Here is a 14,285-nt window from a genome sequence, read left to right on the forward strand (position 1 = left end):
TGGATGATGTGGAATCTATATGGGTAGAGCTGCAGAACACCAAAGGGCAAAAAACGTTAGTGGGAGTTGTGTACAGACCTCCAAACAGTAGTAGTGATGTTGGGGAAGGCATCAAACAGGAAATTAGGGGTGCATGCAATAAAGGTGCAGCAGTTATAATGGGTGACTTTTAATATGCACATAGATTGGGCTAGCCAAACTGGAAGCAATACGGTGGAGAAGGATTTCCTGGAGTGCATAAAGGATAGTTTTCGAGACCAATATGTCGAGGAACCAACTAGGGGGGAGGCCATCTTAGACTGGGTGTTGTGTAATGAGAGAGGATTAATTAACAATCTCGTTGTGCGAGGCCCCTTGGGGAAGAGTGACCATAATATGGTGGAATTCTGCATTAGGATGGAGAATGAAACAGTTTATTCAGAGAGCATGGTCCAGAACTTAAAGAAGGGTAACTTTGAAGGTATGAGGCGTGAATTGGCTAAGTTAAATTGCCGAATCATACTTAAGGGGTTGACTGTGAATGGGCAATGGCATACATTTAGAGACCACATGGATGAACTACAACAATTGTCATTCCTGTCTGGCGTAAAAATAAAAAAGGGAAGGTGGCTCAACTGTGGCTATCAAGAGAAATCAGGGATAGTATTAAAGCCAAGGAAGTGGCATACAAATTGGCAAGAAATAGCAGCGAACCCGGGGACTGGGAGAAATTTAGAACTCAGCAGAGGAGGACAAAAGGTTTGATTAGGGCAGGGAAAATGGAGTCGAGAAGAAGCTTGCAGGGAACAATTAAGATGGATTGCAAAAGTTTCTATACATATGTAAAGAGAAAAAGGTTAGTAATGACAAATGTAGGTCCCCTGCAGTCAGAATCAGGAGAAGTCATAACGGGGAACAAAGAAATGGCAGACCAATTGAACAAGTACTTTGGTTCGGTATTCACTAAGGAGGACACAAACAACCTTCCGGATATAAAAGGGGTCAGAGGGTCTAGTAAGGAGGAGGAACTGAGGGAAATCCTTATTAGTCGGGAAATTGTGTTGGGGAAATTGATGGGATTGAAGGCCGATAAATCCCCAGGGCCCGATGGACTGCATCCCAGAGTACTTAAGGAGGTGGCCTTGGAAATAGCGGATGCATTGACAGTCATTTTCCAACATTCCATAGACTCTGGATCAGTTCCTATCGAGTGGAGGGTAGCCAATGTAACCCCACTTTTTAAAAAAGGAGGGAGAGAGAAAACAGGGAATTATAGACCGGTCAGCCTGACTTCAGTAGTGGGTAAAATGATGGAATCAATTATTAAGGATGTCATAGCAGCGCATTTGGAAAGAGGTGACATGATAGGTCCAAGTCAGCATGGATTTGTGAAAGGGAAATCATGCTTGACAAATCTTCTGGAATTTTTTGAGGATGTTTCCAGTAGAGTGGACAAGGGAGAACCAGTTGATGTGGTATATTTGGACTTTCAGAAGGCTTTCGACAAGGTCCCACACAAGAGATTAATGTGCAAAGTTAAAGCACATGGGATTGGGGGTAGTGTGCTGACATGGATTGAGAACTGGTTGTCAGACAGGAAGCAAAGAGTAGGAGTAAATGGGTACTTTTCAGAATGGCAGGCAGTGACTAGTGGGGTACCGCAAGGTTTTGTGCTGGACCCCAGCTGTTTACACTGTACATTAATGATTTAGATGAGGGGATTAAATGTAGTATCTCCAAATTTGCAGATGACACTAAGTTAGGTGGCAGTGTGAGCTGCGAGGAGGATGCTATGAGGCTGCAGAGCGACTTGGATAGGTTAGGTGAGTGGGCAAATGCATGGCAGATGAAGTATAATGTGGATAAATATTGTGGTTATCCACTTTGGTGGTAAAAAGAGAGAGACAGACTATTATCTGAATGGTGACAGATTAGGAAAAGGAGAGGTGCAATGAGACCTGGGTGTCATGATACATCAGTCATTGAAGGTTGGCATGCAGGTACAGCAGGCGGTTAAGAAAGCAAATGGCATGTTGGCCTTCATAGCGAGGGGATTTGAGTACAGGGGCAGGGAGGTGTTGCTACAGTTGTACAGGGCCTTGGTGAGGCCACACCTGGAGTATTGTCTACAGTTTTGGTCTCCTAACTTGAGGAAGGACATTCTTGCTATTGAGGGAGTGCAGCGAAGGTTCACCAGACTGATTCCCGGGATGGTGGGACTGACCTATCAAGAAAGACTGGATCAACTGGGCTTGTATTCACTGGAGTTCAGAAGTAAGAGAGGGGACCTCATAGAAACGTTTAAAATTCTGACGGGTTTAGACAGGTTATATGCAGGAAGAATGTTCCCAATGTTGGGGAAGTCCAGAACCAGGGGTCACAGTCTAAGGATAAGGGGTAAGCCATTTCGGACCGAGATGAGGAGAAACTTCTTCACCCAGAGAGTGGTGAACCTGTGGAATTCTCTACCACAGAAAGTTGTTGAGGCCAATTCACTAAATATATTCAAAAGGGAGTTAGATGAAGTCCTTACTACTACGGGGATCAAGAGGTATGGCAAGAAAGCAGGAATGGGGTACTGAAGTTGCATGTTCAGCCATGAACTCATTGAATGGCGGTGCAGGCTAGAAGGGCCGAATGGCATACTCCTGCACCTATTTTCTATGTTTCTGTGGCCCTGTATACCATCAGCTTGGTGACAATTTTGAGGAACTGGTCTTCAAACTCTCTTTTCCTCAGGCGGCCGAAGGCTGCACTGGCGCACTGGAGGCGGTGTAGGGTCTCATCGTCAATGCCTGTTCTTGTTGATAGGAGGCTCCCGAGATAGGTGAAGTGGTCCACATTGTCCAGGGCCACGCCGTGGATCTTGATGTCTGGGAGGTAGTGCTATGCGGCGAGGACAAGCTGGTGGAGGACCTTTGTCTTATTGATGTTCTAAGGATAAAGGGTAAGCCATTTAGGACCGAGATGAGGAGAAACTTCTTCACTCAGAGAATTGTGAACCTGTGGAATTCTCTACCACAGAAAGTTGTTGAGGCCAGTTCGTTAGATATATTCAAAAGGGAGTTAGATGTGGCCCTTACGGCTAAAGGGGTATGGAGAGAAAGCAGGAATGGGGTACTGAAGTGCATGATCAGCCATGATCATATAGAATGGTGGTACAGGCTCGCAGAGCCGAATGGCTGACTCCTGCACCTATTTTCTATGTTTCTAAACTTCTTTCGGCACTGGATCCAGTTCCTGGAGGAATAACTGATGGCAGTGACTGCTTCAGCTATCTGCTCCCATTGCCGCATTACAGTGAATTTGGAGGACCTCCTTCCCCCCCTGTGGATAGACCCCCTGCACCAAGGCCTCCAATACTGCATTGGAGAACCGAGGTGCCCTTTTTATGCCCTGTTAAAACATTGCTCCAGCTCCAGTCATATTGAGGTGCTTTTCTCACAAAGCTTCTACCCTTTAAGCAGTGCAGACAACTTTTCACTCGGCAGACCACCTTTAAATAGAGCGCAGGCTCCACACGATATTGGACCTCAATGTGAGTACTGAGCCAACCACCAGCTCGTTGAGCACTAGGCACATCGCGAACCCCGCTCCCGTTTTCGGGCCTTATCCAATATAGCCCCCGAAGTGTCCACATCAGCTACTTGCTTGTAACCGACTGCCTTTCCTTCACACTAGGCTGTGGTCATGAGGGGATTATTGGACATCAAAAGCTGCAAAATCAAAAGTCAGTTTTGTATTTTATACCAATTTATCTTGATGTCCCTGTGCTGGATCCCCACAAAAATGTAGATCTATGATTTTGCTTTATAAAAGGAGCCATTTTTGGCAAAGAAATTTAGCGAACCAACGCACGGACATTTCTCTCCTGCAACTTGATCTACAGAAACACGAGATATAAAAGTGTCAAAGGATAAGGCTTTTTCAACAGAATTTGACAGAGAACAGAATAAGGATTAGAAACTTGGAGGAATAGCTGTGTCTGGTATCGAAGGCAGTTAAGAGATTGACTTAAAACAAGAGTGACATGCTGAAAAAGAACATCCTAATTAATACCTGGATAATGTCACTTCAGGAGGAACAGTGGAAAGAAAAAATATATAATAAAGGCGATAAACATTGGAGGTAGAAATCTTGGGTCATAATTGTTCTGCCAAAGGGTTTCTACGTGAAATGTTAAACTGTAATTTCTCTTTTTAGATGTTGATGCGATGTATTTCCAGCATTTTCTAATTTTACTTCAGAACTAATGGAACTAAAGCTAAGATGGAAGTTTTCCATATTTATTCCTAGTTAGATTTCAAAGACCCACAGGCTGCATCTCGGCTATCTGACACACGCAGTTCCGACGTCCAAGACAAAGCAAAGCTGCCACAACAGGTGCATCTTGCTGACCGAATGCCTGTTCCTTATCCAATTAATTAACTGATGTCTGCTTTCAGACATTGTTTCAGGAAACCATCAAACCAATTTTGTTCTGACAGAGGATTGTAATCATTATAAACAGAGGCAGAATGTCCCTTTTGAGTTCACTCTGGACAGGCAATTGTGGAGTGCTTTACATTATGCTCAGGCTCTCACATAATACCGAAGAAATTTTCAACAGACACAGCAGCTGTGGTTCCATTTTAACGATCCCAATGCCAACGTCGACCTGAAAATTCATATCAAATACAGTAACTTGAAACCTAATTCTTTGAGGATATAACGAGCATGGTGGATAGAGGTGTACCGATGGATGTGGTGTATTTAGATTTCCAAAAGGCATTTGATAAGGTGCCACACAAAAGGTTACTGCAGAAGATAAAGGTACGCAGAGTCAGAGGAAATGTGTTAGCATGGATAGAGAATTGGCTAGCTAACAGAAAGCAGAGAGTCGGGATAAATGGGTCCTTTTCGGGTTGGAAATCGATGGTTAGTGGTATGCCACAGGGATCGGTTCTCGGACCACAACTGTTTACAGTATACATAGATGACCTGGAAGTGGGGACAGAGTGTGGTGTAACAAAATTTGCAGATGACACAAAGATTAGTGGGAAAGCGGGTTGTGTAGAGGACAGAGAGAGGCTGCAAAGAAATTTAGATAGGTTAAGCGAATGGGCTAAGGTTTGGCAGATGGAATACAATGTCGCAAAGTGTGAGGTCATCCACCTTGGGAAAAAAAACAGTAAAAGGGAATATTATTTGAATGGGGAGAAATTACAACATGCTGCGGTGCAGAGGGACCTGGGGGTCCTTGTGCACAGTGCTTCTCGGCCTTTTGGCTAAGATCATGCGTAACTGACCTGACAGGGGAGTAACCATGACCCCAAAGTGGTTCTCCCTGGATCAGGAGGGTGGTTCTCCTATGCTTTTTGGAAATAGGAGGTGGGTGGTGTGGCTTGACCCATCCACCTCCACGGAGGTGTGTGGGGGGCCTGACCCATCCACCTCCATGGCACGAACCTGGTATTCCAGGAACGGTGCAGTGGCTCTCGGCCTTTTGGCTAAGAGCATTGGCGCAGAGTGATCCTTGATGTGTGCAAGGTGACCTCTGGCGTTTGTGATTTGACAAAGAATTGGAATGATTGGCTACGAATTAAAAAAAATAAATAAAATAAAATTTAAAAAAAATGAATCCCAAAAAGTTAGTTTGCAGGTGCAGCAGGTAATCAGGAAGGCGAATGGAATGTTGGCCTTCATTGCGAGAGGGATGGAGTACAAAAGCAGGGAGGTCCTGCTGCAACTGTATAGGGTATTGGTGAGACCGTACCTGGAGTACTGCATGCAGTTTTGGTCACCTTACTTAAGGAAGGATATACTAGCTTTGGAGGGGGTACAGAGATGATTCACTAGGCTGATTCCAGAGATGAGGGGGTTATCTTATGATGATAGATTGAGTAGACTGGGTCTTTACTCGTTGGAGTTCAGAAGGATGAGGGGTGATCTTATAGAAACATTTAAAATAATGAAAGGGATAGACAAGATAGAGGCAGAGAGGTTGTTTCCACTGGTCGGGGAGACTAGAACTAGGGGGCACAGCCTCAAAATACGGGGGAGCCAATTTAAAACCGAGTTGAGAAGGAATTTCTTCTCCCAGAGGGTTGTGAATCTGTGGAATTCTCTGCCCAAGGAAGCAGTTGAGGCTAGCTCAGTGAATGTATTCAAGTCATAGATAGATAGATTTTTAACCAATAAGGGAATTAAGGGTTACGGGGAGCGGGCGGGTAAGTGGAGCTGAGTCCACGGCCAGATCAGCCATGATCTTGTTGAATGGCGGAGCAGACTCGAGGGGCTAGATGGCCGACTTCTGTTCCTAATTCTTATGTTCTTATGTTTAACTGATATATCATCGGGCTCTTACAAAATCTTTCGAATTCATGGTCCAAGTATTTAAGCTTAAAAAAATCCTGAAGACTTACATTTCTGTAGTGCTTTTCACGAGACGTCCCAAAGCAATTTACAGCCAATGAAATACTTTTGAAGTGCAGTCACTATTGTAAGGTACACTACAGATTATGCATTTTGAAGTTTGGACGTACTTTGACTTATTTATTGGAGAGAGAGAGCTCAGTGAGTATTCATTGGGGGGAAATGAGTGGGAGGAAACTCGGGCAGATAGTGTTAATTTGGTTGTTCAACTACCCCTATTCAGGGAATGGAAAGAGAATAGTGCATTGCCTGCTCTTTATAGAACCCACACAATTTTCATTGCATGTAAAATTGGTGTATTCTACAAAGGGTAGTTGATCTGCTCTTCTAGATTACTGCCCAGGCGGTGAAGATGAAAATGTACCCCCATGTTTTGGACATTAACATTTGGGAAGATTGACATGGGTATTTGTTTTTCCATGAAGCTCATGAATGACTTCTGTGACACAATTAAATTGAGGAATAGGATATAAAGGATTTGTTCCTGGATGATTTGTTGAGAAATTAAAAGATGCCGGTATATAAAGGATAGGCTGTCAAATTAAGGATAAGCTGGAAGATTTATTTGCAGGAGTTGATGTCTGTGTTTCCCAACTCAACTCTTTCACTGCTTTCTTGGCTGACCTCCATCCTGCACTCTCCGTTAATTTCAGCTCATCCAAAATTCTGCTGCCCATAGCCTATACCGCTCGCCCATCGCTTCTTTCCTTGCTAAGATACACTGGCTCCTGGATCCCAAAAGCTTCACATTTAAAATTCTTAACTTTGCATTTAACTCCCTTCATGGCCTCACTCCTCCCAATCTTTGTAGCCTCCTCCAATCTGACTCTGGTTTCTTGTATCACCTGTGTCACCTTTTTCCATTCAAAATGTTCTGTGTCCAGATTTATAAAGGAAACTGCTTATGTAAATAATTGCGCCTTCCCACCAGATACATTTTATCTGTATTTCAATGCTTTAGATCACTGGTCCCTTCTATGATGCTTCAGTGCATCCTTGTGACAGATTTACTTTTGTGTGAAAGAGCAAATGTTCTTTAGTTCAAACTGAGCTCAAAACAGTTCCAGCCATTATGTATTTTTACAGGCTGAAGTTGAACTGTTCCTGCCATTCGTGTATATAATGCTGCACAAAAAATAGCATTATAAAACTAGTATTTGCTTTTTTTTGTATTTGAGGGGTTTGCAGGTAAACTGTAAAAAGGTGCTGCAGTATGGTTTTAGAGATGTTAGAAGCCTATTAATATATTTTCTCAATAACCATTGTTCATGTGAGAGCCTGGGCTGTTATACTGTTTGTCTTTGAAAGAAAGGAAAAGCTTGTTGACCCTGTTTCTTCCTCCACTCCTGTAACTCCCCTTTAAATATTCGATAAGCAGTGGAAGTGATTGTCACATGCCTGATATTTTTTTAGGAGATGCCCAAGTATTGGAAATTTTTTCAAAGTTAAAAGTAAATTAATTTTCTTCGAAAAGTCTGAAGATAGGCAGAGGAATGATCTTAGCAATGTATTGTAGATGCTGTTCCTTGCTGGCACCATAGAAGAAAGTTCTGTCAGGTGAGAAAAACTTGGGGTTCTCTTCTCTGCCTTGCAATCCCAAAGGATTTTTGACTTATCCTGGACCCTGTGACTTGAGAGCTCAAGTTGAAAATGCTTCTGTCGTGTTCTTCTGCAAGCCAGCCTGAAGATATGAGAGGACTTTACCACCATCATCGTGCTTTTATATATTTTTTGCCTATCCCTGGAGATTACATGGCCACGTGGGGGTTGGAGGTGTGAGGGGAAGGTGGGTAGGACGCATCTAGTCGTGATGCGGCAGGCATCGTGTGTGTGGGGCAGGCTTGATGGACCAGCTGGCTCTTTTCTGCCCGTCGTTTTAGTATGTTTATATATGGGACTTTTCATTCATAACACTTCACAGCCAATTATCATTAACTTATATTCACTGTTGTCATGTAGGCCTAAATGACAGCTCATTTGTGCACAGCAAGATACCCCAAAACAGCAAATGAATGATCAGCTATTTTGTTTTTGGTTGTGTTGCCTAAGGGCGAATTCCTTGCTTTTTTTTTCCATCCACTTGAACAGGCAAATGGGGCCTTGGTTTCATGGTATATTCTGAAAGATGGTACTCTGACAATGCAGCACTCCTTCAGTACTGCAGTTAAGAGTTGGCTTAGATCATGTGCTGAAAGACTTGGACCCAAAACTTCTGATTAGGAGACAAGATTACAATCAACTGAGCCAAACTGACACTCCCCATTTGATCGTGGAGGTCGCATGATTTAGAAATAATTTTTAAGTTTGCCAGTCGTATATAAGCCTTCCTCGTATTTTGGAGAAAAACAAAATTAGCCTTTAAAACTAAAGTTTCTTCGCCTACCGTTAGTTTACCATTCTGACTGGGTGTGGCTGTGGAATCTTTTGTTACTGTTTTATTTCAGTGCTGTTATTGGGATCTTAGCGCTGGCTGCTTGAAGGAATAACTCAGGCCTTTCTTGAAATTGGGCACAAACACACCACCAACGTGAGTTACTTAAAAGAAGTTTGTTTCAGGTGATTTTCCCCCCAAGAATTCCAGCCTTTTTTAATTTGTATGCAGAGATTGAAGTTGTTTCAAAGATTGAGGAAGGATGATAACTTTAATACTAAACTGCCAATAATTGGGTAATAGATGAGTATTCATAATGGCCAATATCTGATGGGGGAAATGTAATAAAGATCTTCTAATGAGGTTAGATTTGAGATACATTGTGGGAGCAGTATGGAAAAAAACATTACTTTGCACTAGATTGATAACCTGACATTGGAGAAAGTGGTAACATTGGGGCCAAGTTCCACTGACCCTTAGAACGGCCCACCTCCGTGAGGTTCGCCGACTTTTTGGAACAGAAGCGGCGCCTATGATTTACCTTCATATTCTCCATGCAGTCCGATCAATCCAGGCCCTTGGCGCAGCGCAGCAGAACGTGTGGGGGGCAGAGTCAGGTCCCGGCGCTGAAAACACTGTCGGGACCTCTGCACGTGCGCGCGCATATGCAGTAGCTCCTCGCCACCAGATTCTGTGTGCGTGGGCTGCAGGCTGTGTGGGAGGAGTCCGAAGCACGCAGCCCCTAGCCCTGGCCGAATGGGCTCCCCGCCACGACCTGCGAGGGAACAGTGGACTGTGAAAGCACAGACGACTATGGAATTTAGCCTCAGTTGGGAGTTCAGCCTGATAGTGAGTTCAGCACCTAGGTATAGTTGGGCAGGAATTTTTTTTCGATAAATAATACTTGTGTGAAGTGAGTAAGTGGAGTTGGATTCTTGCAAGAGTTTTGTACTGATCGAAGTTCAAGTTCGTCTGTTTAATGTTGCTCCCACCCTCCTCTTCCTCTTCCTCCCCTCCCTCTTCCTCCCCCCTCCTCCTCCCCCCTCCTCCTCCCCCCTCCTCCTCCCCTCCTCCTCCCCCCTTCCTCCTCTTCCCCCCTTCCTCTTCCCCCTTCCTCTTCCCCCCTTCCACTTCCCCCCCCCACCCTTCCTCTTCCCCCCCACCCTTCCTCTTTAGCCCCCCAACCTTCCTCTTTCCCCCTCACCCTTCCTCTTTCCCCCTCACCCTTCCTCTTTCCCCCTCACCCTTCCTCTTTCCCCCTCACCCTTCCTCTTTCCCCCTCACCCTTCCTCTTTCCCCCTCACCCTTCCTCTTTCCCCCTCACCCTTCCTCTTTCCCCCTCACCCTTCCTCTTTCCCCCCTCACCCTTCCTCTTTCCCCCCTCACCCTTCCTCTTTCCCCCCTCACCCTTCCTCTTTCCCCCCTCACCCTTCCTCTTTCCCCCCTCACCCTTCCTCTTTCCCCCCTCACCCTTCCTCTTTCCCCCCTCACCCTTCCTCTTTCCCCCCTCACCCTTCCTCTTTTCCCCCCTCACCCTTCCTCTTTTCCCCCCTCACCCTTCCTCTTCGCCCCCCCACCCTTCCTCTTCGCCCACCCACCCTTCCTCTTCGCCCCCCCACCCTTCCTCTTTGCCCCCCCACCCTACCTCTTCGCCCCCCCACCCTTCCTCTTCGCCCCCCCACCCTTCCTCTTCGCCCCCCCACCCTTCCTCTTTCCCCCTCACCCTTCCTCTTTCCCCCCTCACCCTTCCTCTTTCCCCCCTCACCCTTCCTCTTTCCCCCTCACCCTTCCTCTTTCCCCCTCACCCTTCCTCTTTCCCCCTCACCCTTCCTCTTTCCCCCTCACCCTTCCTCTTTCCCCCTCACCCTTCCTCTTTCCCCCTCACCCTTCCTCTTTCCCCCTCACCCTTCCTCTTTCCCCCCTCACCCTTCCTCTTTCCCCCCTCACCCTTCCTCTTTCCCCCCTCACCCTTCCTCTTTCCCCCCTCACCCTTCCTCTTTCCCCCCTCACCCTTCCTCTTTCCCCCCTCACCCTTCCTCTTTCCCCCCTCACCCTTCCTCTTTCCCCCCTCACCCTTCCTCTTTTCCCCCCTCACCCTTCCTCTTTTCCCCCCTCACCCTTCCTCTTCGCCCCCCCACCCTTCCTCTTCGCCCACCCACCCTTCCTCTTCGCCCCCCACCCTTCCTCTTTGCCCCCCCACCCTACCTCTTCGCCCCCCCACCCTTCCTCTTCGCCCCCCCACCCTTCCTCTTCGCCCCCCCACCCTTCCTCTTCGCCCCCCCACACTTCCTCTTCGCCCCCCCACCCTTCCTCTTCGCCCCCCACCCTTCCTCTTCGCCCCCCCCACCCTTCCTCTTCGCCCCCCCACCCTTCCTCTTCGCCCCCCCACCCTTCCTCTTCGCCCCCCCACCCTTCCTCTTCGCCCCCCCACCCTTCCTCTTCGCCCCCCCACCCTTCCTCTTCGCCCCCCCACCCTTCCTCTTCGCCCCCCCACCCTTCCTCTTCGCCCCCCCACCCTTCCTCTTCGCCCCCCCCACCCTTCCTCTTCGCCCCCCCACCCTTCCTCTTCGCCCCCCACCCTTCCTCTTCGCCCCCCCACCCTTCCTCTTCGCCCCCCCACCCTTCCTCTTCGCCCCCCCACCCTTCCTCTTCGCCCCCCCACCCTTCCTCTTCGCCCCCCCACCCTTCCTCTTCGCCCCCCCACCCTTCCTCTTCGCCCCCCCACCCTTCCTCTTCGCCCCCCCACCCTTCCTCTTCGCCCCCCCACCCTTCCTCTTCGCCCCCCCACCCTTCCTCTTCGCCCCCCCACCCTTCCTCTTCGCCCCCCCACCCTTCCTCTTCGCCCCCCCACCCTTCCTCTTCGCCCCCCCACCCTTCCTCTTCGCCCCCCCACCCTTCCTCTTCGCCCCCCCACCCTTCCTCTTCGCCCCCCCACCCTTCCTCTTCGCCCCCCCACCCTTCCTCTTCGCCCCCCCACCCTTCCTCTTCGCCCCCCCACCCTTCCTCTTCGCCCCCCCACCCTTCCTCTTCGCCCCCCCACCCTTCCTCTTCGCCCCCCCACCCTTCCTCTTCGCCCCCCCACCCTTCCTCTTCGCCCCCCCACCCTTCCTCTTCGCCCCCCCACCCTTCCTCTTCGCCCCCCCACCCTTCCTCTTCGCCCCCCCACCCTTCCTCTTCGCCCCCCCACCCTTCCTCTTCGCCCCCCACCCTTCCTCTTCGCCCCCCCACCCTTCCTCTTCGCCCCCCCACCCTTCCTCTTCGCCCCCCCACCCTTCCTCTTCGCCCCCCCACCCTTCCTCTTCGCCCCCCCACCCTTCCTCTTCGCCCCCCCACCCTTCCTCTTCGCCCCCCCACCCTTCCTCTTCGCCCCCCCACCCTTCCTCTTCGCCCCCCCACCCTTCCTCTTCGCCCCCCCACCCTTCCTCTTCGCCCCCCCACCCTTCCTCTTCGCCCCCCCACCCTTCCTCTTCGCCCCCCCACCCTTCCTCTTCGCCCCCCCACCCTTCCTCTTCCCCCCCACCCTTCCTCTTCCCCCCCACCCTTCCTCTTCCCCCCCACCCTTCCTCTTCCCCCCCACCCTTCCTCTTCCCCCCCACCCTTCCTCTTCCCCCCCACCCATCCTCTTCCCCCCCACCCTTCCTCTTCCCCCCCACCCATCCTCTTCCCCCCACCCTTCCTCTTCCCCCCACCCTTCCTCTTCCCCCCACCCTTCCGCTTCCCCCTCCCCCCTTCCGCTTCCCCCTCCCCCCTTCCGCTTCCCCCCTCCCCCTTCCGCTTCCCCCTCCCCCTTCCGCTTCCCCCTCCCCCTTCCGCTTCCCCCTCCCCTTCCGCTTCCCCTTCCGCTTCCCCCTCCCCCCTTCCGCTTCCCCCTCCCCCCTTCCGCTTCCCCCTCCCCCCTTCCGCTTCCCCCTCCCCCTTCCGCTTCCCCCTCCCCCTTCCGCTTCCCCCTCCCCCCTTCCGCTTCCCCTCCCCCTTCCGCTTCCCCCTCCCCCTTCCGCTTCCCCCTCCCCCCTTCCGCTTCCCCCTCCCCCTTCCGCTTCCCCCTCCCCCCTTCCGCTTCCCCCTCTCCCCTTCCGCTTCCCCCTCCCCCCTCCCCCTTCCCGCTTCCCCCCTTCCTCTTTCTCCCCCTTCCTCTTTCTCCCCCTTCCTCTTTCTACCCTCCCCCCTCTTTCCCCCCCCCTTAGACCCCCCTCCTCTTCCCCCCCTCCTCCTCTTCTTCCCCCCCCTCTCTCTTCTCCCCCACTCCTCTCTCTTCTCCCCCATCTCCCTCATTTGCGACCCACTGCCTTCCCTTCACATAAAGGTAGAACTTCTATTTTTTATTTGTTATTGATTGATTGCTTATTACTTTGGTCTTGGTGCTTTAGGTGCAAGGTTCCTTCTATTTTTTATTTGTTAATTAATTGCTTATTACTTTTTGTGCTTTGTTTAGTGCTTTGTAAATCTTGGTGCTTTAGGTGCAGGGTTCCCTTCTATTTTTTATTAATGAATTTCTTATTACCTTTTGTGCTTTGTTTAGTGCTTTGTAAGTCTTGGTGCTTTAAATGTACTGCTTTATTTAGTGCTTTAAATGTACTTATGTTCTTTAATGTTGTTGTGAAGGTGATTAGTGCTTTGGAAAATCCTCTAACTTCCCTCACTCCCCCCCCCCCCCCCCGCCACCTCTGGCTACCTGCGCCTGATTTCTAAAGTGTCCGCAAGGTTTTTCAGAGCGGACACATACGCTGGCCTAAGTTAGTTTGGAGTAACTTTTCGCTGTCTGCACTTGCTTAAATGGCCAAAACAGGTGCAAGTGGCTGGTAATCCCCCCTTTTAAAAAAAAAAGCTGAACTAAAAAGAAACTGAACTAACTCATTGAAACTGGAGCAAACTAAGGGCCCAAGTTTCCACATGATTTGCGCCTGATTTTTAGGAGCAACTGGTGGAGAACGGACTATCTTAGAAATCGCAATTCTCCACATTTTTTTTTTCTGCAGTTCTAGTCAGTTAGAACAGTTTCACTTTGGAACAGAATTTTTTCTTCAAAAGGGGGCGTGTCTGGCCACTGACGCCTGATTTCAAAGTTTCCACAGTGAAAATGTACTCCAAACTAACTTAGAATGGAGCAAGTGAAGATTTTTGTAGAACTGAAAAAATCTTGTCTACACATTAAAAAATTAGGCGCAGGTTACAAATTAGGCGTCCAGAACGAGGTTGGGGGGGGGAAGGGAAGTCATTAAATTCTATAATAAATCCTTATTTATACTTATACAAATATTATACAAATAAATCCAACCTGAATAAAAATTTATAAGCAAAGAAAAGATTAAATAAACCATCTTCCTACCTGTGTGAAAGTGCTTCAGCCAGGGAGAATGCTGCAGGAAGCCTCACAAGTTGAGGCAGCTGTTCCCGCGGGGGGGGCGGTGGGTGGCGGAAGGAGGAGGCAGCCGTTTGTTCCCGTGGGGTGGGGGGGAAGAGGAGGAAGCCGTTTGTTCCCGCGGGGGTGGGGGGGGAGAGGAGGCAGCCGCTCGTTCCCGCG

At 49.1% G+C, this 14,285-nt stretch overlaps 1 protein-coding gene and 1 non-coding gene across 2 annotated transcripts in view; both read left to right on the forward strand.

Annotated features, from left to right (window-relative positions):
* The window catches only part of nbeaa (neurobeachin a), a 1,211,357-nt gene that overhangs the window by 68,442 nt on the left and 1,128,630 nt on the right, over positions 1-14,285 (forward strand). The gene's annotated exons all lie outside the window — the stretch shown is intronic.
* Positions 5,227-5,423, forward strand: LOC139275434 (U2 spliceosomal RNA). The gene has a single exon (XR_011595720.1). It is a non-coding gene; the product is annotated as a U2 spliceosomal RNA (small nuclear RNA).

Source organism: Pristiophorus japonicus, chromosome 10 (genome assembly GCF_044704955.1).
Source record: "Pristiophorus japonicus isolate sPriJap1 chromosome 10, sPriJap1.hap1, whole genome shotgun sequence".
NCBI classification, from domain to species: domain Eukaryota; kingdom Metazoa; phylum Chordata; class Chondrichthyes; family Pristiophoridae; genus Pristiophorus; species Pristiophorus japonicus.